Below are 25,735 nucleotides of genomic sequence, written 5' to 3'. Positions count from 1 at the left end.
AAGAAGTTGCATTTATAAATAACTTTATGATATTAGAGCCAATGAATTAAGTTGGTGTGAATCACTGGCATTGAGAGAAAACTCCATCAGACCACTAGACTGCCATCCTATGAAAGGTAGCTTTAATTTTTTGCATCTATTTAGAGCTGGCTCTCCTGAAGCAAAAAACATGCAGATACTCACCCTTCATTTTCTGATGGATCTAACATAACAATTTAGAGAATGGCACAGATTTGTAGAAGATGAAGAGAACTCTTTGCTTTATGGAGTAAAGGGTTTACAATACATTTACTTTAAGAAAGTACTGTGCAAAAAGAGCCATGTTTATAACAATGTCAGATCATATGGGATTAGGATTCTATATGATATTTTCTCTTACAATCCCTTGTTTATTTAATGGAATTGCTAACACTCACTAATAAGAATGTAGACATCATTTTACGAAACGTCAGGCAAAAAGCCAAAGTTATTGACGTTATTTGTCCTTTGCTAAATTCTAATTCCAAAAACAGACTTAACTAATTACAACATGTTGCAAAAACAAAGTGACACCAGCTTTCTAGCTCCATATTTTCATAAATCATTCTCAGGATGTAGAAACCACTAGCAAGGTCAGCATTTCTTGCGCAACTCTAAGATAGAACCAAGTTGCTTGCTATCCTGAGTTAACCATGAGGGGAATTAATGGAGTCACAAATGGGCCGGACAGGGAGAGGATGGCAAATTACTCTTCCAATCAAAGGGCATTGAATAAATTACCTGTACACTCTTTACAGCAATCCAACAACTTCACTGTCACATTTGATGAAACCAGATGATTTTATTCATATACATAGATTTTAAATTTGAAAACTCGCTGAACTCCAATGCCATGGTGAGATTTGAACTCAAATTTGGTCTCTTCAGTTCACGTCTTTTGATTACTCATGCAGCAACAACCATTGCACGTCCAAATCTTTGAACAGACCTCTGCAGTTAAATTAGATGACTGACAGTGTGGAAACAGGCCCTTCAGCCCAACAAGTCCACACCGACCCGCCGAAGCGCAATCCACCCATACCCCTACATTTACCCCTTACCTAACACTATGGGCAATTTAGCATGGCCAATTCACCTGACCCGCACATCTTTGGACTGTGGGAGGAAACCAGAGCACCCGGAGGAAACCCACGCAGACACAGGGAGAACGTGCAAACTCCACACAGTCTGTCGCCTGAGTCGGGAATTGAACCCGGGTCCCAGGCACTGTGAGGCAGCAGTGCTAACCACTGTGCCACCGTGAATTTATCAAAGCAAACTGTTTGTCTGTCAATGATAACAAAAAGAACCACTCGAGTCAAGTTTTTTTCCCCCTATCTCCCAAATTTCTCTTTTCCTCACTTTGGTCTACAGATGCTGGCTCCTCCCTTCTTACTTCATCACTTGTCTTCAGCACATTAGATAACAATGACACTCACCAACACATCCACACACACACACTCTCTCTGCTAGGATCCCACTGACAAGTTACTTTAGGTCAAGCTGCATACAGCATGGATCAGTGTTCTTTTGAATTTCCCTTCTTTCTGTACATTGTCTGTTGTTGCATTTTCTGGCCCCCCAAAACCCAACATGGATTACAGCATTGGTATATTTTAAAGCAATCACTTCTTGTGCTTTGTATTTTTTCCCCGACGCATGAAGTTCTGGACTGCAATACAGCTTAAAAGGGAATGCTGGTATTCACCAGTTTCTCTTTATTTATTCTATCAAGTCCCCTCAGGACTACAGACATCTTTATCAAACCTCCCTCTGACATTCTGTTCAATGGAGAGCAATCCCAGCTTGTCACATAACTGGAGTCCCTGAACACTGGATTAAAATGGAGTAAATCTCTTCTGCACTCACTCCAACACATCTCGACCTCTCTCATTCCTTTGTATAAACTAAGGGACTATCAACCATGTTAAAAGGTTTCACTGGACAATTTTTGTTCAGATACTAAACACGGTGACCAATTGTATCATCCTTGTCCTCTTCCCCGCTCCAGCCACTCTGTAGCCCACTCATTCGGTAGCAAGTAAAAACATCATTTACAGAGCACCACACACACACAACATCAGCAGCATGCATGAACAGCGCCTTCATGGGGAACAGACTGATGGGAGCAAAAAGAAAACAACAATTCAGCCCATCAGGACTTACTACACAACTGTTTCAGAGTCTACAGCCCAACACTTGGCAATGGTGGAAGTGTGAATGATTGTTGACAGAACGGCTAAATAAGTTGAGAACATCCTGGACGAGGAGACAGGATGAACAAGTTGAGGTTAAAGTTTCAGGGTGTGAGCAGATAGATGGTTGAGAAAAGGGCAAGCAAAAGGATTGGCAATAGAATAAAAGGAGCATTCATTTGGCATGCTGTGTTCATGACTGTCAATGCAATTCCTGAAAAGATGGTGGAAGCAGATTCAATAGTGACCTACATACTTACTGAAAAGGGAAATATTTGCAGGATTCTAGGGAAGAGGGTGTAATCTGAGTGGTCCTTTTAAACAGCCAGTTGTAATGGGCCAAATGGCCCCTTCTGTGTTGCAAGACTGACAAAGTCTATGACAAAGAGTTGGCAGTGTTGTTATGTAGAGATGCACGTGATTATGTAGGAAGTTAAAAATCACACGACACGAAGTTACAGTCCAACAGGCTTATTTGGAAGGACAAGCATTTGGAGCGCTGCTCCTTCATTAGGAAGCTAGACAAGCTACCTGATGATGGAGCAGCTCTCTGAAAGCTGTATTTCCAAATAAACCTGTTGGAGTATAACCTGATGTCGTGTGATTTATAATTTTGCCCACCCCGCCCTACATCGGCACTTCCATCGTATATAGGGAAGCTGAGGGAGCAAGGCATAAGGTTCTATTGTTCTAACTCGCTGAATAGATTTGATTACTAACAGTGTAGAAACAGGCCCTTCGGCCCAACAAGTCCACACCGACCCTCCGAAGAGCAACTCACCCAGACCCATTCCCATACACTTACCCCTTCACCTAACACTATGGGCAATTTAGTGTGGCCAGTTCACCTAACCTGCACATTTTTGGACTGTGGGAGGAAATCGGAGCACTCGGAGGAAACCCACACAGACCTGGGGAGAATGTGCCAACTCCACCCAAGGCACGAACTGAACCCGGGTCTCTGGTGCTGTGAGGCAGCAGTGCTAACCACTGAGCCACCATGCCATCCCAAATAGTCCATTGGGAAATCAAGCCCTCTATGCCCAGAGTGACCACAAAATGTGAACATCTCAATATGCTTATGACTGACTACTACTCAGGAGAAAAAGCAAGTCACATCAATTTATTAAAATTATAATAAATAGCTTTGATTGCAACAAACTTAATTGTAACAAGAACAGTAAAATAAAAGAATTTCTCATGTACATACTGAAAACTTTTACCCTTGTTCAAAATCCCCCGATAGGAGGACATGGATTTTGAATTTTATGTTAGTTCAGGGATTAAACAAAAGGCTAGTGAAGACACAGCAACATCAGGAATGGAGTGCAGGATGGGACATAAAGCAGTTGTGTTTTAGTTGAATTCAAGACTGAGGGGGTTTCCAAGGAAAGCAGAAGTATCAATCTGGAGGAGTAAAGCTTCAGCAGCAACAGGAGATAGAAAAGAGTAGTGATGCGATGATGCAGTTCTGCAGATGGGTGCTATGTTATCTCTCAGAGCTAGTATGCAGCATACCTCCACAAGACATGGTCATGATAGATCTTGGCCTCTATTTTAACTGGGGACTAACTGAAGCATGACATGTTGCTGGAAGTGTTCTATTTTTGCATCTAAACAAAATAGTTTTAGGCATTGAGAAACCTCTGACTATGATATACTGTATACAAATCAGGAGCTGGAATAAAGAGCTATTAAATCTTTCAGTGCTAACTTTCCACATTATGAGAGCTAACAAGTGTTACCTTATCAGGTCTAAATACCATGCTGAAGGAAGTATAGAAACAATCATCTGAGAGTTCAGACAGTTAGAGAGAAAGAAAGCGTGCATGTGAGAAAGTGTGCAACATGTTGTGAAGGTAAAGCCATGAAGCAGCAGGAAACAGAATTCAGTCCATTAGAGCAGGTAAGAAACAATGGATCAGCTACCAATCCCAGACATGTTGGTTTGCCCACAGAAATGTTCATAACACCCTGTTAAACTGAAGAAAAGCAAAATGCATTTCACAACATCCCAAGACCTTTCCCAGCTAATGAGGTTCTTTCTGAAGTGCAATCATATTTTACAAAGCAAAAATATGGAAGGTAATGTCTGAACAGCAAGACTACATAAATAGCAGCATGGTAAAAGGCTGGATAATCTGTTTCAGTGAAGTTGGTCAATTAATTAATATTGGTCAGAATTCCCTGCTCTTCGAATTACTCAATAAGATCTTTTCCATCTGACGACAAATAAAAACTTCATAGATTCATGGATTATTGTTACAGTGCAGAAAGAGGCCATTTGGCCCATTGAACCTGCAGTTATATTACCCTATTCCAATCTCCTGTCTTGTCCCATATGACTGCACACCACTTCGATTCAAAAAAACCATCTAACGCCCTCTTAATTGCCTCAATTCAATTTTACCCCACCACATTTCCAAGCAGTGCATTCCATTTTCTAGCTTAGTTTAACACTTGATCCAAAAGATATTAGCTCCAACATACTTCATTGTAATACTGAAGAAATGATGCTATCAGCCCATACTATGGACTAAAATGGTCATATTCAAGAATTGCTTCGAAAAGCAAATCAGTACCAAAAGTCGGTAACATGAACAGGATATTGGTTCTGGCTCCCCTTTAAATTATTTTTGGGAAAAGCATTCTATTTATACACACACACACAGTTTCTCATGTGCTTCTGCAGCTCTCTCATTAACACATGCACTCTCTCAAAGAGATGGATTTTTTGGAGCAGCTTGAGGTACAGGCCCCTAGGGAACAGGCAATTCTGCATTTAATGATGTGTAATGAGGCAGACATGATTTGGGAGATTATGGTGAAGGAGCCCCTTGGGGGCAATGACCATAGAATGGTAGAATTCACCCTGCAGTTTGAGGGGGAGAAGCTGGAGTCAGATGTAACAGTATTATAATTGAGTAAAGGTAACTACAAAGACTGAGGGAGGAGCTGGCCAGAATGGATTGAAAAGAAAGTCTAGCAGGGAAGATGATGGAGCAGCAATGGCAGGAGTTTCTGGGGGTAATTCAGGAGGCACAGCAGAAATTCAACCCAAGGAATTTTTAAAAATTTAAAGGGGAGAACGAGGCAACCAAGGCTGACAAGGGAAGTCAGGGCAGTATAAAAGCAAAACGAAGCACATACAATGTGGTGAAGATTACTAGGAAACCCTTAAAAACCAGCAGAGAGTAATTAAAAAAGCAATAAAGAGGAGAGGAGGTGAAATATGAAGGTTGGATAGCTAGTAATAGAAGTTTACTTTTAAAGATATCTAAAAAGGTAAGAGAGAGTCAAGAGTTGACATTGGACTGCTGGGAAAGGAGGCTGGAGAACAAAGAAATGATTGAAGTGAATAGATACTGTGCATCCGTTTTCACACCAGCAACATACCAGAACTTCAAGAGAATCGGGGGCAGAGAGGAATGTCTTGGGCATCACTAAGGAGGAAGTGCTGGGGAAGCTGAAAGATCCAAAGGTGGATAAATCACTGACTGAATGGACTACACCCTCGAGTGTAGAAGGAGATTGCAGACGCATTGGTGGCAATATTTCAGGATTCACTGGAGTCAGGGAGAATCCCAGTGGACTGGAAGATGGCTAAACGTAACAACCATGTTTAAGAAGAGAGGGAAGCAGAAGACAGGAAGCCTTAGGCTGGTTAGTCTGACCTCAGTTGTTGGTAAGATTTTGAAGCCTATTATTATGGATGAGATTACATAGCACTTGGAAGTATATGGTAAAACAGGGTGGAGTCAGCATGGCTTTGTCAAAGGGAGGTCATGCCTGACAATTCGGTTTGAATTCTTTGAGGAAATAAGGAGCAAGTTAAACAAAAAAATGGGGCTGTGGATGTGATCTATTTGGATTTCAGACTTTGACAAGGTGCTATACAAGCTGCTAAATAAAGATCAGAGCCCATGTTTTCAGGCAAGGCACTGACATGGATACAGGATTGGTCGACTGGCAGAAGGCAGAGAATAGAAATAAAGGTGTCTTTTTCAGGATGGCAGCCGGTGAATTTGTGGAGTTCTGCAGGGATGCGTGTTGGGATCACAACTATTCACGTTATGTATTAGTAGTGACAAGAAATTGACAACATTTTCGCTAAGTTTGCAGAAAACACAAATAAAGGTGGAGGGACAGGTGGTGTTGAGGAAGCAAGGAGTTTGCACAAGGACTTGGACCGGCTAGGATAGTGGGACAAGAGGTGGCAGATGAAATGCAATGTGGGGAAGTGTGAAGTCATGCACTTTGGTCGGAAGAATAGAGGCGCAGACCATTTTCTAAATGGGGAAAGGTTCAAACGAACTTAGGGGTCCAAGTTCAGGATTCTCTTAAGGTGAACACACAGGTCCAGTTGACAGTTAGGATGGCAAATGCTATGGTTAGCATTCATTTCAAGATGGATAGAATACAAAAGCAGGGATGCACTGCTAAGACTGTATAAGGGTCTGGTCAGAATGCATTTGGAATACTATGAGCAGTTTTAGGCTGCACATCTAAAGGAAGGGTGTGCTGGCATTGGAGGGTGTCCACAGCAGGTTGACAAGAATGAACCCAGGAGGATGGCTCGTCACTTGAGGACTGATTGAAGACTCTTGGTCTGTACTTCATGGAGTTGAGAAGAACAGAGGTGGTGGTGGCCTCATTGAAACTTGCAGCATACTGAGCAGCTTGGAAAAAATGGATATGGAAAAGATGTTTCTACCAGTAGGAGAGCCTAGGACCCAAGGGCATGGCCTCAAAAGGGAAGGGACAACACTTTAGAACTGAGATGAGAAGGAATTTCTTTAGCTAGAGGATGGTTAATCTGTGGAAGTCATTGTCACAGAAGGTGTGCAAGCCAAGTCGCCGAGTGGTAAGGAGATCAAGGATTACAGGGAGAAGGTAGGACATAGAGCTTGAGAAACATATCAGCCAGGATCAAATGACACAGCAGTCTTTATGGGCTGAATGGACAAATTCAGCTCCTGTACCTAAGGGTTGCCAAGTGGATGTATAATGACAGCCCTGGAATTTTCTCTCCTGTTATACAGGGAACCACAGAAACTCCACTTGAATTTATTGCAACCAATAGCCCCTCAGCGCAAAAAGGCAGCGAAAAATCAGCAAGTGAACCTGTGGAAAAATGCGAGTGGCACGGTGGCTCAGTGGTTAGTACGACTGCCTCATAGCACCAGGCACCTGGGTTCAATTACAGCCCCATATGACTGTCTGTGTGGAGTTTGCTCATTCCGTGTGTGTCTGGGTTTCTTCTGGGTGCTCTGGTTTCCTCCTACAGTACAGGGATGTGCAGGTTCGGTGGATTAGCCATATTGAATTACCCATAGTATTCAGGGATGTGCACATTCGGAGAATTGGCTGTGGGAAAGGGCAAGGTTACAGAGGTAGGTTAGAGGGGTGGGTCTAGGTGGGAAGCTCTTTGGAAGATTAGTGTGGTCTCGATGGGCTGAATGGCCTGCTTCCACACTGTAGGAATTCTATTATTTGGTTTAATTTGCTCACACCGGAAGTGGAATGAGCTCTGCAGACAAGCACAGAGCAGCCCTTTTGATTACTGCCACAAAGCAATCTGCCAGCCAAGTTCACGAGATTGTCGAGAGTTGCTGAAAATAAGCACTAGAAACCTAAAACAAAACACACAAAATGTCAAAGCTGCTGTGATGAAAGCAAGCAAAGTAATGAAGTGACAAAAACAGCAGTTGCAGAAATATTGCAAGGGATTAAAGGATTGACTTTGTGCTCACAGGTTAATAAATTCACAGCAGGAACAAAATAATTCAAATCTATACTCAGCGCATAAGAACAGATTTGCTGTGTTCATTTGTGAAGTGTGCATTCACCGTAACTGATACCCAACACATTTAGCAGGGTTACCTGTATATGCCACAACTATGGTTAGGGGCAACCCTGGGATGGAGGAGAGGAGACGAGACAACAGAATGGAGTTGTGCTTCTGTTGAATGTTTCTCTGGTTATACTTCTTATGTAATATTTTGGAGCATAAATGGACAACTACTCCCCCAGGATTCACACATACCTGAGGCCACATACATTTCAGAATATAATGTGATCCTGTGAGAAATGACCTTCACATCGGTAGCCTTACTCAATGCCATGTCATTTATTTCTATTGGAGTAATAACAGTAATTTCCATTCAATCCCATTTTGTGAAATTGGCCAAGGGAATTGACTGATATCCCACTCTAATACAATAGATCCAGTTTCCTCACGCTTACTCTGCCCCACAGATTCTTTAAAGAGAAAAGCTTTCATTTAAGAAGTACTTTTCACACCGACACAATGTTGCAAAGTGTTTTGTGGCCAATTCATTATTTTTTTGAAATGTTGGAAGCAAACAACAGCCAACTGACACACAATAAATGAGATAAATGAGCAGATAAGAATGTTTTGGTAATGTGTTGGCTGAAGGTTGGATTTTCGACAGGAAAAGTAATCTTAGTTCCATCTTCAGCAAAAATGTCATGATGACTGGTTTAAAACCAAGGTCATAGTAAGTGGTCCCGCAAAATGTTTTATTGGTATCTTACAAATTTTCATCTAAAATATTGCTTTTAGTTATGGTTCCTTCAATTTGGGTTAGAATATGGCAGATGTGTGTCTTAAAATGTACAAGGTATAATCAACACATACACGCTTACTCCAGGAGAACATCGATTGGATAGCTCTCTCACAGACATAATAGGTTGAATGGTCTTCTCCTGTTCTGCACCATTCAATAATAGATTAAGTCACAGTTAAATAAAGTTTTTGCTTTAAAACAAAAGTTGTCATTTTGTTTTGCATTGTAAAAGGTTGGCATCATGGTTAATAAATACAGTCTGTCCCTGTTTACACTACTTAGAACATGGTTCCATCAGTGTAAACATGGAGCTAAAGCATAACAGTGACTATACCTCAAAAACAGGAACTTGTTTTGCTCCAAAATGCTTTGGGACTTCTGAGGTTCTCAACTTTTGTGAGAACTAAAGAAATTTAGAGACACGTTATCTTGATGGGAAATCATTTACCTTAAAACTGAACATTTTCTACTTGTAACAATGCAGACAGACCTACCATCTACTGTATTTGCAACAGTATATGCTGTTTATTATTTTTATTTACACCAAATAGGAATGTTTGATCAGAAATAGTTATTTTATTTTCAACCGCTTGAATGTGAAAAAGGTGTGATGATAATGGTACCTCTGCAAACTGAACCTTTCAGTGACTATAATCTCTCATCGTATTCAATGGGCAAATGTTATGTGGATACACAAAAAAAGCACTGTTTTTGATTTAAAAAATCAGAAGTGGAGTTGTTTACTCTATGGGGAATGCAAAAAAAATGCCTTGGACCACCTGTGATACAGGTTCAAATTTCACTCTCTCAAGTTCCTGATGTTCATTAATTTGGGAATCGGGGGTTGATAAAGAACAATCCAGCCCCCAGTCCACACAATCCTCATGCCTGAATCAATCCCCAGGTGTCAAATACGTAATGTGATTGAACAAAGATGTCACTCACAATACTGCTTTTCAGTGTTATCAATATTGGAAAGGAAAATCTGAAGTGTTGTGTGCTACTTTATATATACACCAACACTAAAATTCTATTTCCAACATTGAAAACTTACTCAGCAATCTGGCCAAGATTTTAACTCACTCAAAACCCATTCACTTAGAGTTAACATGTGCCATGTGCTTTTAAATCCAATCTAAAACTGAAAAGAAAGTGGATTATTTCAACTGTATACGTCAGGTTATTGGGTTGCTAAGTTGCCGACTGAGCTAGCTTCAGACAGAGAGCAAGGATAATGGGCAGGTAATCAAATTGGCAGAGAAACGAAATATCATGGACACTGGAATTGTAAACTAAGAAAAAAAATGCTGGATCAGTGGATCAGGCAGCATTTGTGATAAAAACAAGTGTCAACGTCTCACGTTGATAACCTCTCAACAGAACTCAATGAGATGTTAACTCTTGCACTCCTAGATACTGCCTGACCTGCTGAGATTTTCCATTTTTTAAAAATCTTTAATTGCTAGGAAGGGATGAATGGTGTTGCATTATAGGGTTAGACATCCTGGAAATACCTCAAACATTTGCCTTGTTAATGATATGATGTAAAGCCACACAGCAACTTTACCAACATTACATACGTAGGTGACATTGTAAGCAGTGTAGATGGAAGCATAAAATTACAAACATTCTGATAAAATAAGCAAAACTGTGGCAAATGAACTTCAGACTTTTAAAAGGAAATACTAGAGTAATGTATCAATGAAGGACAGCCAGAAATGGGAGGTTCAAAGAATCAGGGGAAAACCAGTAGAACCTATGATACATACACTAAATCTTTCAAAACTGAACTTTGATATGACCAAGACAGTGACTTCCAAGTATTACTGCTTCCCCCTCCAGGATCTTGGGGTTCATGTAAACAACTAAAATGCCAGAAAAGTGCTCAAAGTGATCAAGATGTTGATGAAAGACTGCCCTTCATACCAGGAGTACCAGAACAGAAGAGAATAGAATTTGTTCTTCAGTTAGATAAACCCCTGGCTAGACCACAACTAGAGCACAGAGTGTATCTCTCTTGGTATTACACATTCGGGAGCATAGCTTGGCCTAGGAGGGTGTCCGAAATGTAGGCTCATTGGAATGATACCTGGAATTCAAGGTTACATTATGAGGAGAGATTATACAAACTAGGGACATATTCCCTGAAATTTTAGATCAACTCACACCTTAACATCTTTGAATATTTGGAAAGTTAAGGAAAACAGATTGTTTCTCTCTATTTCCACCAGCCAGCTTTTGAGGACTAAAGTTAGGAAATAATTCTTCACACAAAAGAAATTTGCCTCCACAACTAACAATGGACAGTAGATCAATTGTTAATTTTACAATCTAAGATTGATCAGCAGATTTGTTAACATTTGTATTAAGGAAAATGGACTAAAGGCATATGGTTTCAGATCCAGCATCGGCCAAGATATAATTGAATGGTAAAACATGCTCAAAGGCTAAACAGTCTTTTGTTGTTCCATGCTCAAAGTATGTATAATGTCACTGCATGCAGGGATAAAGAATCTGTGAACAGCATGGGAAACTTTGCACAACGTTGCCTTCCAGACCTATCACAGCAGTCGTAATTCAAGTGGATCTATGTTGTGCAATTAAATAATGTCACATCTGGGAGTTTATAGCTGCAGAGCATTCAAATCCAATAGTTCACTTTATAAGGCAGGAGTATCCTTTAAACTGGAGACACAACCAGGAAATAATGCCAATGGTACAAGCCTGGTTGTCCCTTACAGCACAGTATGCAATACTGTCTAGAAAATTGCTTTCCTAGAAAGAAAGACTTCTAACTATAAAACACTTCTCTTGACCTCAGGATCTCTTTGTTTACAGCAAGATAATTTGGAATGTAACGACTATGGTGTTGCAGAAAATATGACAACCAGTTTGTGCAAAGCAGGATCCCACACTTAGCAATTTGATAATGGCTAGATTACCTGATTTAGATGGTGTTGCACCAGGGGTAAATAGCAGCCAGGATTTCAGCAGCATAAAGCTTTATGAATCCTCGACATGAGTGTCATTGACCACTATACACACCATGTTATCCAACTCCAGCCTGGCATGAAATTGAAAGGCTTTCAGACAACAGAGGCTGCCAGTGCAGATGCATTTTGTTAAAATTTGGAAATGGGGCACAGAAAGAAAGCGTTTTGGCACAAATACAGGAACTCATCTCCCTCATGTAGGAGGAATATGACATGCCAGTAGATCTTCAAAATTCAAGAAATTAGCAATAATTGGATTGCGGTAATTATAGAGCAGTCTCCTATCATCTGTCACATGGAAGGTCATTACAAAAATTCATCTCAAAATTACCTTCTCCCAGGTGGCTGCTGAGTTGTGCTCTCCATGCAGGTAGTATCCAATCAAGAAGCACAGGGGACATAATCTTCACATCAAGGAAGGTTCAAGGCAAGTGCAGAAAGCAGGAGCAATCTTTATATAACCTCACAAAGGCTTCAGCTCCATCAGCATTATAGTCAAATGTAGCTATCCACAGAAATGTGCCACTATGTGCAACCTGGCATACAACATGCAAACCCTGATCCTCCAGGAGAATTCCACCACAGACCCAATGTGTCCGTAAACTGGGGCCAAGAAGATTTATTATCGTTCCAGTCATTGTCTCAAACTTCTGTACACAACACTCCATTCCATATCTATGAAGCTGGAATGGAGCTTCTGTACAAGACAAATGGGAATCTGCTCAACCTGCATCGCCTCCAGTACAGGACAGACCATACGAATCTCTATTGTCAAGCTGTAGTGTACAGGTAACATTGCTGTGGCCACACACTCCAAGACCAAGCCATCATCAACGTTTTCACTGAGGTGTATGAGAAAATTGGCCAGAGATAAACCATTAGAAAACCCCTGGGTCAATTCTCATAACTTTCAATCACATTTCAGTGAGGGAAGACATTGATGATAACATTCAACATTATCTCCAGTGTCAGTGCAGCCTCTGACCATCTGAGGTTCAAAGACCTGAAATCCAGCATCAAGTCTGCAATCTACATGGTCAGTAGTATTACCTGCTCTCCTATTTGTGTTGGAGGTATGGCCAATGTATAGTAGACATCTCAAAACACTCAAAAAATATTGCCAATAATGCCTCCCACAGAATCAGCAAATCCAATGGAAGGGTTGGTACTCTAATATCAATGCCTTATGATGCCAAAACTCCCTAGATTCGGTCATCATCTACATGCCTGGCAAGATGTCCAAAGTGTTCATGAAGGTGTCACTAAGAGAAAACATTTCAAAGGATATGCTCAAAACACAATATCCTCAATCTCTTGCCCAAGACCATCCAAACTGGAGAAGAAGCATCCATGAAGATGCCCATCATTTTGAACTTATCTGACAGGCACTGGTGGAGGCCAAACACGAACGGTGGAATGACTGGTGAAAACCCAAGCATGCCATCTACCCATTTCTTCAGATATCCTCTACACTACCTGTGGCAAGGTGCACTCATCCAGCATTGGACTGCTTCATCACCTCAGGCCCACAACTCCAGACTGGAAGAAAGTCATCCTCAGTCTCAGAAGGACTGCAGAAGACAGTCAAGATCATTCAAGTCCTTCTGAATTATTGAATCTCTGAAGATGCAGCCCTCCCTCAGCATTGAGCTGTAATGTCAGCTGAAGGTTTTGTGCTCAAGTCTCTGACATGGAATTTGAATCCACAACTTTCTGACACAAGAGGCAAGATCATTGTCAATGAACAAGGCTAATATCTTACCAGTCTAAAAGTGCACTACATTTATAATTGAGTAACAGAGGTGGACTCCACTAGCTTCAACTCTCTTTAGCTGGCAATGTACTATGTATATGCTGCGCTTTAGGGTAGCAGCTCACAATGTCTCTCACACAACTAGCAATTAAAGTAAAATTTGCATTCTCACAACGACTGGCAGCCCATTAGACACAAGTAAAAATGCACACAATTTGCCCTGGTTGCTGGCCTTTGATATGCGAACACAGCTTCAGAACTGGTGCAGAAAGCACATCTTATGGAACCAACAAGTTGACAGCACTAACATGTCAGAAAGGCCCATTTAAAAAGAGCTTTTGTGGGTAAGGCAGTCAAACTCAGGTCAGGTTCACAAGTACAGGTGCACAATATGCCATTCTTTTTCAATCCCTGTATCTATTTTGGAGCTCGCAGTCAATAAACCCACAAATTCAAACTCCAACTTTTAATGCGATTGAACTTCAACCCACTGCTACCTTCATTTTCTCAAAAGAGTCAGCCAATTACATTCAATTGATAAGTTACTTATAATCTGAAACATAAGCAAATTTATTCTACGTCAACTATGTTCGCTTTAGACTTCACAGAAAATTCAACAACAGAAACCTGGTAGATTGCTGCATATGCAGTAACTCAGAAGTCACAGGCCAGTTTTTTGTCAGTCTGAAATAGTGAAGTGAGTGGGAGAGTAAGTGGGGCGGGGGAAGAGAGCGGTAGAAATGGCAGATGCAAGCCAGAATTATGTACGACCCTGTATGAGTGTGCTAGTGGTTAGCATTCCAGTGGACAGAGCCATGGATATCTGCCAGCTAACGTAAATAGTGCAGATTGCATTGCATGGCGTCATCAGTACCAAGAAAGCACATTCATTAAAATAAACAGCACAAGGTTACCATATGACAACCGAAACAAGAAACAACTTGCATTAATTTTACATCTTCAATGTAAAAAGACATCTCAAGGCACTTCATTGGAGCATTCCAAACTAAATTTAGCAAGTCACCAAAATCTGCGAAGAAGTAGGTTTGAAACAGCTTCGACATCAGGACACTTGGAATGAGAATTTCTGAGGCGAGGGTTGAGAAGGTTAGGCAAATGAAATGAAAGATGCACAAGAGGCCAGTGTCAGAAAAAGACTGAGTGAATTGTCAGCCTTCATAGGAAAAAAAAGGGATGGGTAGTGACAAATTCATGGAGGAGCATGAAGGAGAACAAAGGATGGTGATGGTGATGAATGGATTTAATACAAAGTAGAATACAAACATCTTAACAACCAGTGAAACAGGAGCAGGAAGAGACCACATGACTAAGCCAGCCTGTCCTACCAGTCAATATGATCATGGCTGATCTTCTGGCCCAACTCCACATCCCTGCCTTTACGCCATATCCCTTAATTCCCAGAAAGACCAAACATCTGTCTATCTCAACATTGATTGTGTTCAATGATAGAGAATCCACAATCTCCCCAGATGATTCCAAACATCCATAATCCTCAGTGAAGAAATTCTTCGCAGTTCTACCCTGAAGCACTGATCCCCTTTGTTCTAGATCCCCAATCATGTTTTAGGTTCCCCAACCCCCTTACATCCATCTTATCCAGCTCCTTCTGAGCTTCGTATGTTTCTGGAGGACAGATCAAATTACTCAACTCTTGACCATAAGACAACTCTTTCATCGCAGGGACCAATCTAGCAAAGCTTTCGCTATCAAGTATATCCTTCCTTAAAAAGAGGGGACCAACATTGTGACAGTACATCAGTTTCAGTCTCACCAAACCTCTGCAAAATTGAATCAAAACTTAGTTCTTGTACTCTAATCTCCTGATAATAAATGCCAACATGCCATTTGCTATCCAAATTGCTTGCCATACCTATATGCTAACTTTCTGATTTTCCTGTACAGGACAGACGTTCCTTTGAACACATTTCAAAAGTCCTTTTTTTTCTGTTTTAATAGCGAAAAATGAATAGCATCATACTCCTCCACCTGATATTCAGTCTGCAACCTGTCAATATCTATTTTCTCCTCAAAGCTTACATTTCCACTTGGCTTTCTATTATCAACAAACTTAGATACATTACTCTCAATCTCTTTGTCGAAGTCACTGAGTTGGAAAATTATATAACCAATGTACCCTCGATCACTGCAGTTACTGTAGCAAATTGCAGTTATGATACATTTGCCTGTCAGTTACTGAGATGCACAATTAAAAACAAAATAAATGCACTTATATAATAGCAGTAACTAAATGTGACTAAATTAACCCTCCCCCCTCCCCCAATTCATGTCTTTCTTATTCCCATTCCACATAAATGAGCAGGCAAAACTTCAGATGACAAAGTCCCCTGATAAGCATCGTGCTGGAAAAGACTACTTGCAGAGGTTAAAGGTTACTGCAATGGAACAAGATCTGTTCCAAAATAAGAATCCTTCCAATATTCCATACACAAACTAAAAAAGTGTTTATTTTATTTCTCCCAACCCCCCGCCCCCCCAATCCTGTCTCTCTTACAATATCGGTCCTGTATTGGTTAGCTCAGCCAATACGTTAGTTGAGACACTAGTATTTGCCTCAGTATTATTCAAAGGAAAGAGAAAGCAACAACTCGTGACCCCATTTACCTGACGTTCTATGATGTGGTTGACAAAGCAAAGGGCACAATTAAGGCGTGGCCTAATCTTTACCTCAGGATGCAGATCTGATTGTTAGGATTAAGTATATGCAAGGTACACTTTCTCCCACCATACTCCAACAACATGCATTATGCCAACCTCTAAATAAAATCACTGACTGCAATAGTTTGAACATTTATCACATCAGCCTTGTAGCTAATTCCATTCTGAATATATGCAGACTAAACGTCCCCTTTGGAAATTACTAAACCGCTTTGAATAGAGTGCTTGTAAGGCACAGACATCTTGAATCTGGATGGATAAACCTTGATAAGAGCCAGGGCTGATCCACAATATCAATCAACATCTCGGCCCGAAAATCTAAAAATTACTCTCAGTTAAAAACTTACATTTATACATGACTCTAGCCATAGTAAAATAGGCTAAAACACTTTGTGGTGCAAAAGGTTTTTGATATTTAGTCAATCTTTATCATTCTGGTTTAGTCTGGCTAGTTAGTCCTACTTAAGGAGTTTTTAATTCACCCCCATATTCACCATTTTGGACATAAAATGACAGGTTTAGCTGTTACAGGGATCTCAAGTACAGCTCTCTCCAAACTTCAGTAGCTTAATATGATCAATTTTAATCTGCAATTTGAGAGGGAGAAGGGAGAATAGGGAGTGTCAGTATTGCAGTTGAACAAAGGGAACTATGGAGCTATGAGGGAGGAGCTGGTCAAGGTTCAATGGTTCAATCCCTTAGCAGGGATGGCAGTGAAACAACAATGGCAGGTATTTCTGGATATAATGCAGAAGGTGCAGGATCAGTTCATTCCAAAGAGGAAGAAAGATCCTAAGGGGAGGCAGGGGTGGCCGTGGCTGACGAGGGAAGTTGAGGACTGTATAAAGATAAAAGAGAAGTATAACATAGCAAAGATGAGCGGGAAGCCAGAGGACTGAGAAACTTTTAAAGAGCAACAGAGGAAAACTAAAAAGGCACTACGCAGAGAAAAAATGAGGTATGAAGGTAAACTTGCCAAAAATAGAGGAGGATAGTAAAAGCTTCTTTAGGTATGTGAAAAGAAAAAAAATAGTTAAGACTAAAATTGGGCCCTTGAAGACAGAAACGGGTGAATTTATTATGGGGAACAAGGAAATGGCAGAAGAGTTGAAGAGGTATTTTGGATCTGTCTTCACTGGGGAAGACACAAGCAATCTCCCAGATGTAATAGTGGCTGAAGGACCTAGGGTAATGGGTGAACTGAAGGGAATTTATATTAGGCAGGAAGTGGTGTTGGATAGACTGTTAGGTCTGAAGGTTGATACATCCCTGAGACCTGATGGTCTGCATCCCACGGTACTTAAGGAGGTGGCTCTAGAAATCGTGGACATATTGGTAGTCATTTTCCAATGTTCTATTGATTCAGGATCAGCTCCTGCAGATTGGAGCGAGGCTAATGTTGTCCCACTTTCCAAGGAGGGAGGAAGAGACAAAACAGGGAATCATAGACCAATCTGCCTGACGTCAGTGGTGGGAAAGATGCTGGAATCAATTATAAAAGATGAAATTATGACTCATTTGGATACAGTAACACGATAGGTCAGAGTCAGCATGGATTTACAAAGGGGAAATCATGCTTGACCAATCTGGAATTTTTTGAGGATGTAACTATAAAAAGATAAACAAGGGACAGCCCGTGGATGTAGTGTACCTAGACTTTCAGAAAGCCTTTGATGAGGTCCCACATCGGAGATTAGTGAGCAAAATTAGGGCACATGGTATTGGGGACAAGGTACTGACTTGGATTGAAAATTGGCTGACTGACACGAAGCAAAAAGTAGTGATAAACGGGTCCCTTGTGGAATGGCAGGTGGTGACCAGTGGAGTACCCTAAGATTCGGTGCTGGGACCGCAGCTGTTTACAATATCCAATGATACAGATGCAGACATTAAAAGTAATATTAGCAAATTTGCTGATGACACAGCTGGGTGGCAGGGTAAAATGTGAGAAGGATGCTATGAGAATACAGGGTGGCTTGGACAGCCTAGGTGAGTGGATAGATGCGTGGCATTTATCTAGTTTAATTTGGATAAATGCCATTTGGTAGCAAGGACAGGGAGGCAGGTTACTATCTAAATGGAGTCAAGTTAGGTAAAGGGGGAGTACAACAGGATCTAGGTGTTCCTGTACATCAGTCAATGAAAGCAAGCATGCAGGTATAGCAGGCAGCGAAGAAAGCTAATGGCACGATGGCCTTCGTAACAAGAGGAATTGAGTATAGGAGCAAAGGGTTCCTTCTACAGCTGCACAGGGCCCTGGTGAGACTGCACCTGCAATATTGTGTGCAGTTTTGGTCTCCAAATTTGAGGAAGAACATTCTGGCTATTGAGGGAATGCAGTGTAGGTTCACGAGGTCAATTCCCGGAATGGCGGGACTATCATATGTTGAAAGATTGGAGCGACTGGGCTTGTATACCCTTGGGTTTAGAAGATGAGAGGGGATATGATTGAGACGTATCAAGTTATTAAAGGATTGGACACGCTGGAGACAGGAAGCATGTTTCCCCTGATGTGTGAGTCCAGAACCAGAGGACACAGTTTAAAAATAAGGGATGGGCTATTTAGAACAGAGTTGAGGAGAAACTTCTTCACCCAGAGAGTGGTGGATACATGGAATGCTCTGGGTAAAAAATGAGGTCTGCAGATGCTGGAGATCACAGTTGAAAATGTGTTGCTGGTTAAAGCACAGCAGGTCAGGCAGCATCCAAGGAATAGGAAATTCGACGTTTCAGGCATAAGCCCTTCCTGATGAAGGGCTTATGCCTGAAACGTCGAATTTCCTATTCCTTGGATGCTGCCTGACCTGCTGTGCTTTAACCAGCAACACATTTTCAACATGGAATGCTCTGCCCCAGAATGCAGTGGAGGCCAAGTCTCTGGATACTTTCAAGAAAGAGATGGATAGAGTTCTTAAAAGATAGTAGAATCAAGGGTTATGGGGACAAGGCAGGAACAGGATACTGATTCTGGATGATCAGCCATGATCATAATGAATGGTGGTGCTGGTTCGAAGGGCCAAATGGCCTACTCCTGCACCTATTGTCTATTATCTCCCCATTGGTTAGGTTAATTCCCTTAATATATAAGAAAAGAAATTAACCAGTATAACAAGCTGACTTAATAGGGAAGAAAGATAATTCCTGCCCAGGATTAACTAGCTGAAGCTATTGCATGGAATGAAACATGCACAGCTGCTAGTTTAAAATGTAGATGAAAGTATAAATCAGGTCAAAACGATGCTCTCCTCATCTATTTGGACTGTCTTAATACTCTGACATTTTCAAAACAGTACGACCTGAAAACCAAACAATAATTTGTCTCACCCTTCAGTCCAAGGGCATGGTAAGTATTTTGTACAGTGATATCATGGAAAAATTGCATTTCAATTTGACTCTGCTGGTGACACTCTCATCTCAGAAGGGTCAAAGGTTAAAGTCCCACTCCATACATAATTGCAGATGTTAGTACAAACAAAAAGCAGCAAATTGGACATACAGCACTTAGAACCTGTTATGTGGTGTCCTGCATGACTTTCTCAGTATCTATTAGCTATACTCAGTTTGAAGCACTTGTGCCTCAGAGTGAGAAAAGGATGGATGTGTGTTGGCAAGTTCCAGTCCAGGGATTTGACCAGAAAATACAGGCTAACAACATGGAGTTGAGTGTGCTACTGGAAAAGCACAGCAGGTCAGGCAGCATCAGGAATGATGAAGGGCTCCGGCCTGAAACGTCAATTCTCCTGCTCCTCGGATGCTGCCTGACCTGCTGTGCTTTTCCAGCAACACACTCTCAACTCTGGTCTCCAGCATCTCCAGACCTCACTGTCTCCTAACAACATGCAGTACTAACTGAATGCTACTCTGTCAGTGTTGCTGTTTCTTGGGTGATGTGTTAAATAGAGGCCCTGCCTAGTCTCCTATGCAAAATAAAACATCTTAATAAACTATGTAAGAACAGTAGGAGAGTGCCTTTTGTCTTGGCAACATTGTATCCCTCAAATTAACATCACAGATAGATTATCAATAGATTGATGTCTGTGAAGGCACGCTCTGCATAAATTAGCTATACTTAGATTATAACAATGACTACACTTGAACAACTTCATGGATTGTAAAACGGATGTTCTGAGCTTTTAAGAAGCACAGTATGAATGCAACCAGGTCATGTGTTCTCTGGCTTACTCCCACTCCTCAAGATCCTCACATTTCTTGCCACCCCACCCCAATAAACATCTGTGTTAAAACATAAAACAAAGTCTTCAGCTGTTTCATGGGAAAGCCAGATCTCACACTCACTGCTCTTTCAGAACTTCAAAAGCTAGTCGATATACCGAACAGCTCAGAAATACCACAGCACAACATGGAGAGGAGCACACGTTTAATTTTGAAAGAGAAAAAAAGTTTAATTCTGTACCGTACAATTTGGATATGAATTCCTCCAACCATGTTGCAATTCTGGCATTTTCTTGTGATTTTTTAAAACAACAAATAGACTCGCAAATCTGAGATTCCCCGTATCCCAAAACACCAGCTAGCTCAGATCATCAGAAGACCAATGGAATTTTATAGATGACTATGAAATCAATCTTAGGTATTCTAAACAGTGAACATGAAAACAGGAGCAGGATTCTCTCTCTTCCCCCACCCCAGCCCTCACCCCAAATTATTTTATGAAATTCATAATGTTTATTCTACTTCAAGACAAAATATACAACAGAGTACCACTGGGTGGCTTCCTATATTAGTATTTCCCAGCTACCTAACTAGAGAAACGTTTTCCCAAGGTATTAATGCCCAGCCACTAGTTCACCAGGCCCTATCATTCCTCTCAGAACTTCGTTTATAATTGTTCTGCTTTATATTTTTTTAAGAAAAACTATGTAATAGTGGTATTCACTGATGTAAGTTTAAATGCTCCCATTGATCAAGTTATTGGGTTGAAGCATTCAGTTTCCCTACAGCCTTGAACATCTTGGATTGTGGCCAGCTACAATGACTTTTTGATCGCAGCAGTACATCACAGAGAATGGGTGTTAGCACAAATGAAGCAAACAATGATGAAGATTACCTTCTGGTGATGTGATTACATCTCTGCGTTTACAGGCTCATATTTTACCCAAAAAGACTAAACGGCTCCCAACCGGTAAAGTTGGTTGGGAGGGAATACTTCGGGAATGGAGCTGTCAATAACTGTTTACACGGTCGCTTTAAACCCACTGGTACACCCAGACTTACCACACTCAATAGTTTAACCCACCCAACTTTGAAACAACTTGCTGCAAGTGTGTACGGTCACTGAAATGTTTTAAGAAAACGTGGGTGAGCGCAGCAAATCCTGGGGTGACGGAGCATGCAATCATTGAACATGATGCCAGTAATCAAACTTATTTATCTGACGGGACTGGTTCCTTCTGCAACTAAGTTTCACTCTAAACAATAAGAAAAAAAGTTAGGAAACTCACCCTGAGCTTGTTTTGTTTTACTCACAGTGGGAGGACCGTGGATAGGTCAGTGCTAATGACTGCAGGATAGCCTCCACACTCGGTCTCAATCCCCAGCGAAACTCCTGAAGGTTTGGGGATTTCCTAACTCGTTTCTCGTCCTTTCCATTGGCTCCGGGCGAATCACATTTTTCCATAACACTGTGGCCAATTTCTGCAACAAGGGACGGTCTCCAAGCTTCACACGGGATGAACATTAACAGCATTTGAGTGGCGCCAGAACGGCTTATTATCCACAAAAACAACACACACGTCGGTTTTGTATATTCTAAAAACTTCTAGTCGGGCTTTAGATATAAAATGCGTTTCTTTTTTTTTCAAAAATCTATTTTCGAAGATAAAGCATTGTTTTCCAAAAAAAAATGCTCACCTTAGTGACATTATAACACTCAAGGGATAGAAATATATAGAGATGCGGCAGAGTTGCTACCTATTAACAAGGAAAAGCTAGGAGTGGAGAAAATGGAAAAGTCGAGGAGTGCAAATAATTAGTGGATTAAGGTGACTTTGACAACAAAAGTAGAGTTTGCAACTGGAGTGAACTTGCTCTGATAGAGCGGGATTTCGAAATCAATTTCACTTTAGATAATAACTGAATAGTGCGGAATAATTGTGCAGGATGTTAGGAAGGAATTGGGCTGTGATGAAGTCGATTTCATACGCGTTGGCAGGATTGTATTTGATGGATTTAAGTTCATTGACTGGGCATTGTCCCAGTCTGTGGAAGAATCCCCCACATCGACAGAAACCGATTTAAATATTTATAAATTTAACTTCCCAACAGAAATGCTTGTATTCATCTGACGGCTGGAAATGAGCCGGACTTGTTTGCAATAGAAGCAATATCAAACTCTGTTTTTTTTAAAAAAAGGTCCTTGTGATTTACATTGATGTCCGGGCAGTATGAAAAGTGCATTTGGAGACAGTCCCTGGGATGAGGGAACAGCTCCTTTTTTCCCAGAAGTGACCCACGCTCCCAAAAAAAAGTCCCTGAATTCTCGACAGGAGACATCATGTGGGGTGGGGATGTCAAAAGATAGAGAGAGAACACCCCCAGGGGAAGGGAGGGGGCGTCACCCATTGTCCCTTTACCCCCCCCCACGGAGGCTACAGGACGGGAGTTGGAGAGGATTCCCACAGGGTCATTTAGAGTCAAAATGCCCAATCTTAGCCAAACCCAGTCACCAAGCAGCCCCGGCTAAGGGAGCCCAGTGCCCAGTCTGCAGCTCAATCCCACCCACCATCGTCGGCAACTCGTGGGGGATCGCTCGCACATTTGTTTGATCATTTTGCCGTAAAAAAAGTAAAGTTGTAAGTGCAAAACAAATTTTAAAAATTGCTCATTCCCATACCGGGAGTCGAACCCGGGCCGCCTGGGTGAAAACCAGGAATCCTAACCGCTAGACCATATGGGAGGAGTTGAGAACAACTGCTTCTGAACCGAATGTAAGTGTGTCATCAGGTCGTCACTGAGTTTATAATTACGTGTTGTTTATACGATGCGTATTGGTTTAACTACAGTCAGCTGTTTCATGCAAAGAATTGATACAGGTTTACTCCTATCAATGGGTTACTACTGGGTAAGCTATACTCAGAGGACTAATCCTGGGCTAGGTAGAGTCAGAGACTAATATATACTGGGCTAGCTACACAGGATTAATACTGGGAACACTGCAGAGAGAGAAAAACTGCAGATGCTGGATTCCAATGTAGATAAGCATGAGGCAGACAGCATCAGGAAGTAGAGAAGTCAACGTTTTGGGTTCTGAAAACGGGTTACACACAAAGTGTTGACTTTTCCACTTCTTGATGCTGCCCGGCTTGCCGAGGACAGACAAGTGGGCACAGGAGCAGCACACTGTGTTAAAATGTCTACAGGAAGGTCAGGGTCCTGCGTGCATGCTGACCAGAGGTGTTCCACTCTGCAAACCTAGTCTGCATTTGGTATCCTCAGTGTAGAACAGGCCACATCGGGTGCAGCGAACACAATACACAGGTTGGAGGAGGTCAAGGTGAAATGCTGTTTCACCTGGAAAGATTGTTTTGGGCCCTTGGATGAGCATGCAGCAGTGTTCCAGTGAACAACAGTGCAAACTAGAAGAACACCATCTCACCTTCAGACTAGTCACTTTACAGCCTCTGGACTTGATTAGATTAGATTAGACTTACAGTGTGGAAACAGGCCCTTCGGCCCAACAAGTCCACACCGACCCGCCGAAGCGCAACCCACCCATACCCCTACATTTACACCTTACCTAACACTATGGGCAATTTAGCATGGCCAATTCACCTGACCCGCACATCTTTGTGACTGTGGGAGGAAACCGGAGCACCCGGAGGAAACCCACGCAGACACGGGGAGAACGTGCAAACTCCACACAGTCAGTCGCCTGAGTCGGGAAATGAACCCGGGTCTACAGGCGCTGTGAGGCAGCAGTGCTAACCACTGTGCCACCGTGCCGCCCACCTTTAAATTGAGTTCAACACCTTTAAATTGTGAACCATTTCTTTCCTTTCTTTTAGCTTGTTATCACGTCCTCCCCTCCCCCATCCCACTTACTGTCCTTTCAAGCCGGGCAGGAGACACACCATTGTTCTACCATTCTCACATTCCGATGTAAACTACTATTCATCAGCACCCTACACCCACTATCCCCACCATAACAACCACCCACCCTGAAATATAGCTTAAATGCTATCCCTCCACATTTCACTTCAGCTCTGATGAAGATTCATCTAGACTCAAAATGTTAACTTGCTGTTTCTCCACAGATGCTGCCTGACCTTCTGAGATCTAAACATTTGTTGTCTGCAGTACAGATCCTAGCATCAGCAGTAATTTGTTCCTACAAAGTAGATAACAGTCTGGCTAGGAGGATGAATAACTGTTAATGGAAACTGTTAGTGGCTAACAATAGTGATAACAAGGCCTGGTGTGTGGGGTAGAGCACTCGGACATGGGAGTGTGCCCAGCCCCCTACCCCACACACCAGGCATTGTTATCATATAGTCTGCCATTACACATTATCTATTGTTAGCCACTAACAGTCTCCATTAACAGCTATCCACCCCCATAGCCAGATCATTACCTACTTTGTCTGTGGAACTGTTCTTCTCTGTCTTTGGGCTCCTCCTTACCCACTCACCCTCTCCTTTCCCCCCCCCCCCCCATTCTGTCTAATGCAGGAAAACTGTCATTTTCCAGCTACCATCAGTTCTGAGGAAGGGTCACTGGACACAAAATGTTAACTTTGATTTCCCTGCACAGATGCTGCCAGACCTGCTGAGCTTTTCCAGCAACTTCTGCTTTTGTTTCTGATTTACAGCATCTGCTGTTCTTTCAGTTTTGTATAGAGACATTTTTCATGGAGCAGAGGATGTTGAGGTCTTATAGAGGTTTGTAAAATCATAAGGTGAATGGCAAAGGTGTTTTCCTTAAGGTGGGGGAGTTCAAAACTGGAGGGTATGTTTTTAAAGTGAAAGGAGCAACATTTAAAAAAACTTTAAGGGCAACATTTTTACAGAGTGGTTAGTGTGTGGAATAGACTGTCAGAGGAAGTGGTGGATGTGGGTACATTACAACATTTAAAAGACCTTTGGACAAATACATGAACAGGAAAAGCTAGGAGGGATATGGGCCAAATGCAAGTGGGTAGGATTAGTTTAGTTTGGGAACATAGTCGTTGTGGACTGGTTGGGCCGAAGGTTCTGTTTCCATGCTGTAAAATTCCATGACTGTATAACTCCAGTCAGAGAATTAGTACTGGGCTGACAATTAGAGAATTAATGCTCAGTTAACTAGGGGCGGCATGGTGGCTCAGTGGTTCGCACTGCAGCCTTGCAGCATTCGGGATTACATTCCCTACAGTGTGAAAACAGGCCCTTCGGCCCAACAAGTCCACACCAACCCTCCAAAGAGTAACCCACCCAGACTCATTTCTCTCTGACTAGTGTATCTAACACTACAGGCAATTTAGAATGGCCAGTT

At 41.8% G+C, this 25,735-nt stretch overlaps 1 protein-coding gene and 1 non-coding gene across 3 annotated transcripts in view; both read right to left on the bottom strand.

The window, feature by feature from the left end:
• The window catches only part of elf1 (E74-like ETS transcription factor 1), a 269,290-nt gene extending 247,478 nt beyond the window's left edge, over positions 1-21,812 (bottom strand). For both annotated transcript variants that reach the window (XM_060832618.1, XM_060832620.1), the window contains exon 1: positions 21,709-21,812. The gene's annotated coding sequence lies outside the window, so the exon portion shown is untranslated. The remainder of the gene's footprint in view (positions 1-21,708) is intronic.
• Positions 21,813-23,090: 1,278 nt separating this feature from the next.
• On the bottom strand, positions 23,091-23,162 carry trnae-uuc (transfer RNA glutamic acid (anticodon UUC)). Its single transcript has one exon. It is a non-coding gene; the product is annotated as a tRNA-Glu (tRNA).
• Positions 23,163-25,735: the final 2,573 nt, after the last annotated feature.

The sequence above is a fragment of the Hemiscyllium ocellatum genome, chromosome 11 (genome assembly GCF_020745735.1).
Source record: "Hemiscyllium ocellatum isolate sHemOce1 chromosome 11, sHemOce1.pat.X.cur, whole genome shotgun sequence".
NCBI lineage: Eukaryota > Metazoa > Chordata > Chondrichthyes > Orectolobiformes > Hemiscylliidae > Hemiscyllium > Hemiscyllium ocellatum.
This window is presented reverse-complemented; position numbering and strand designations above follow the sequence as displayed.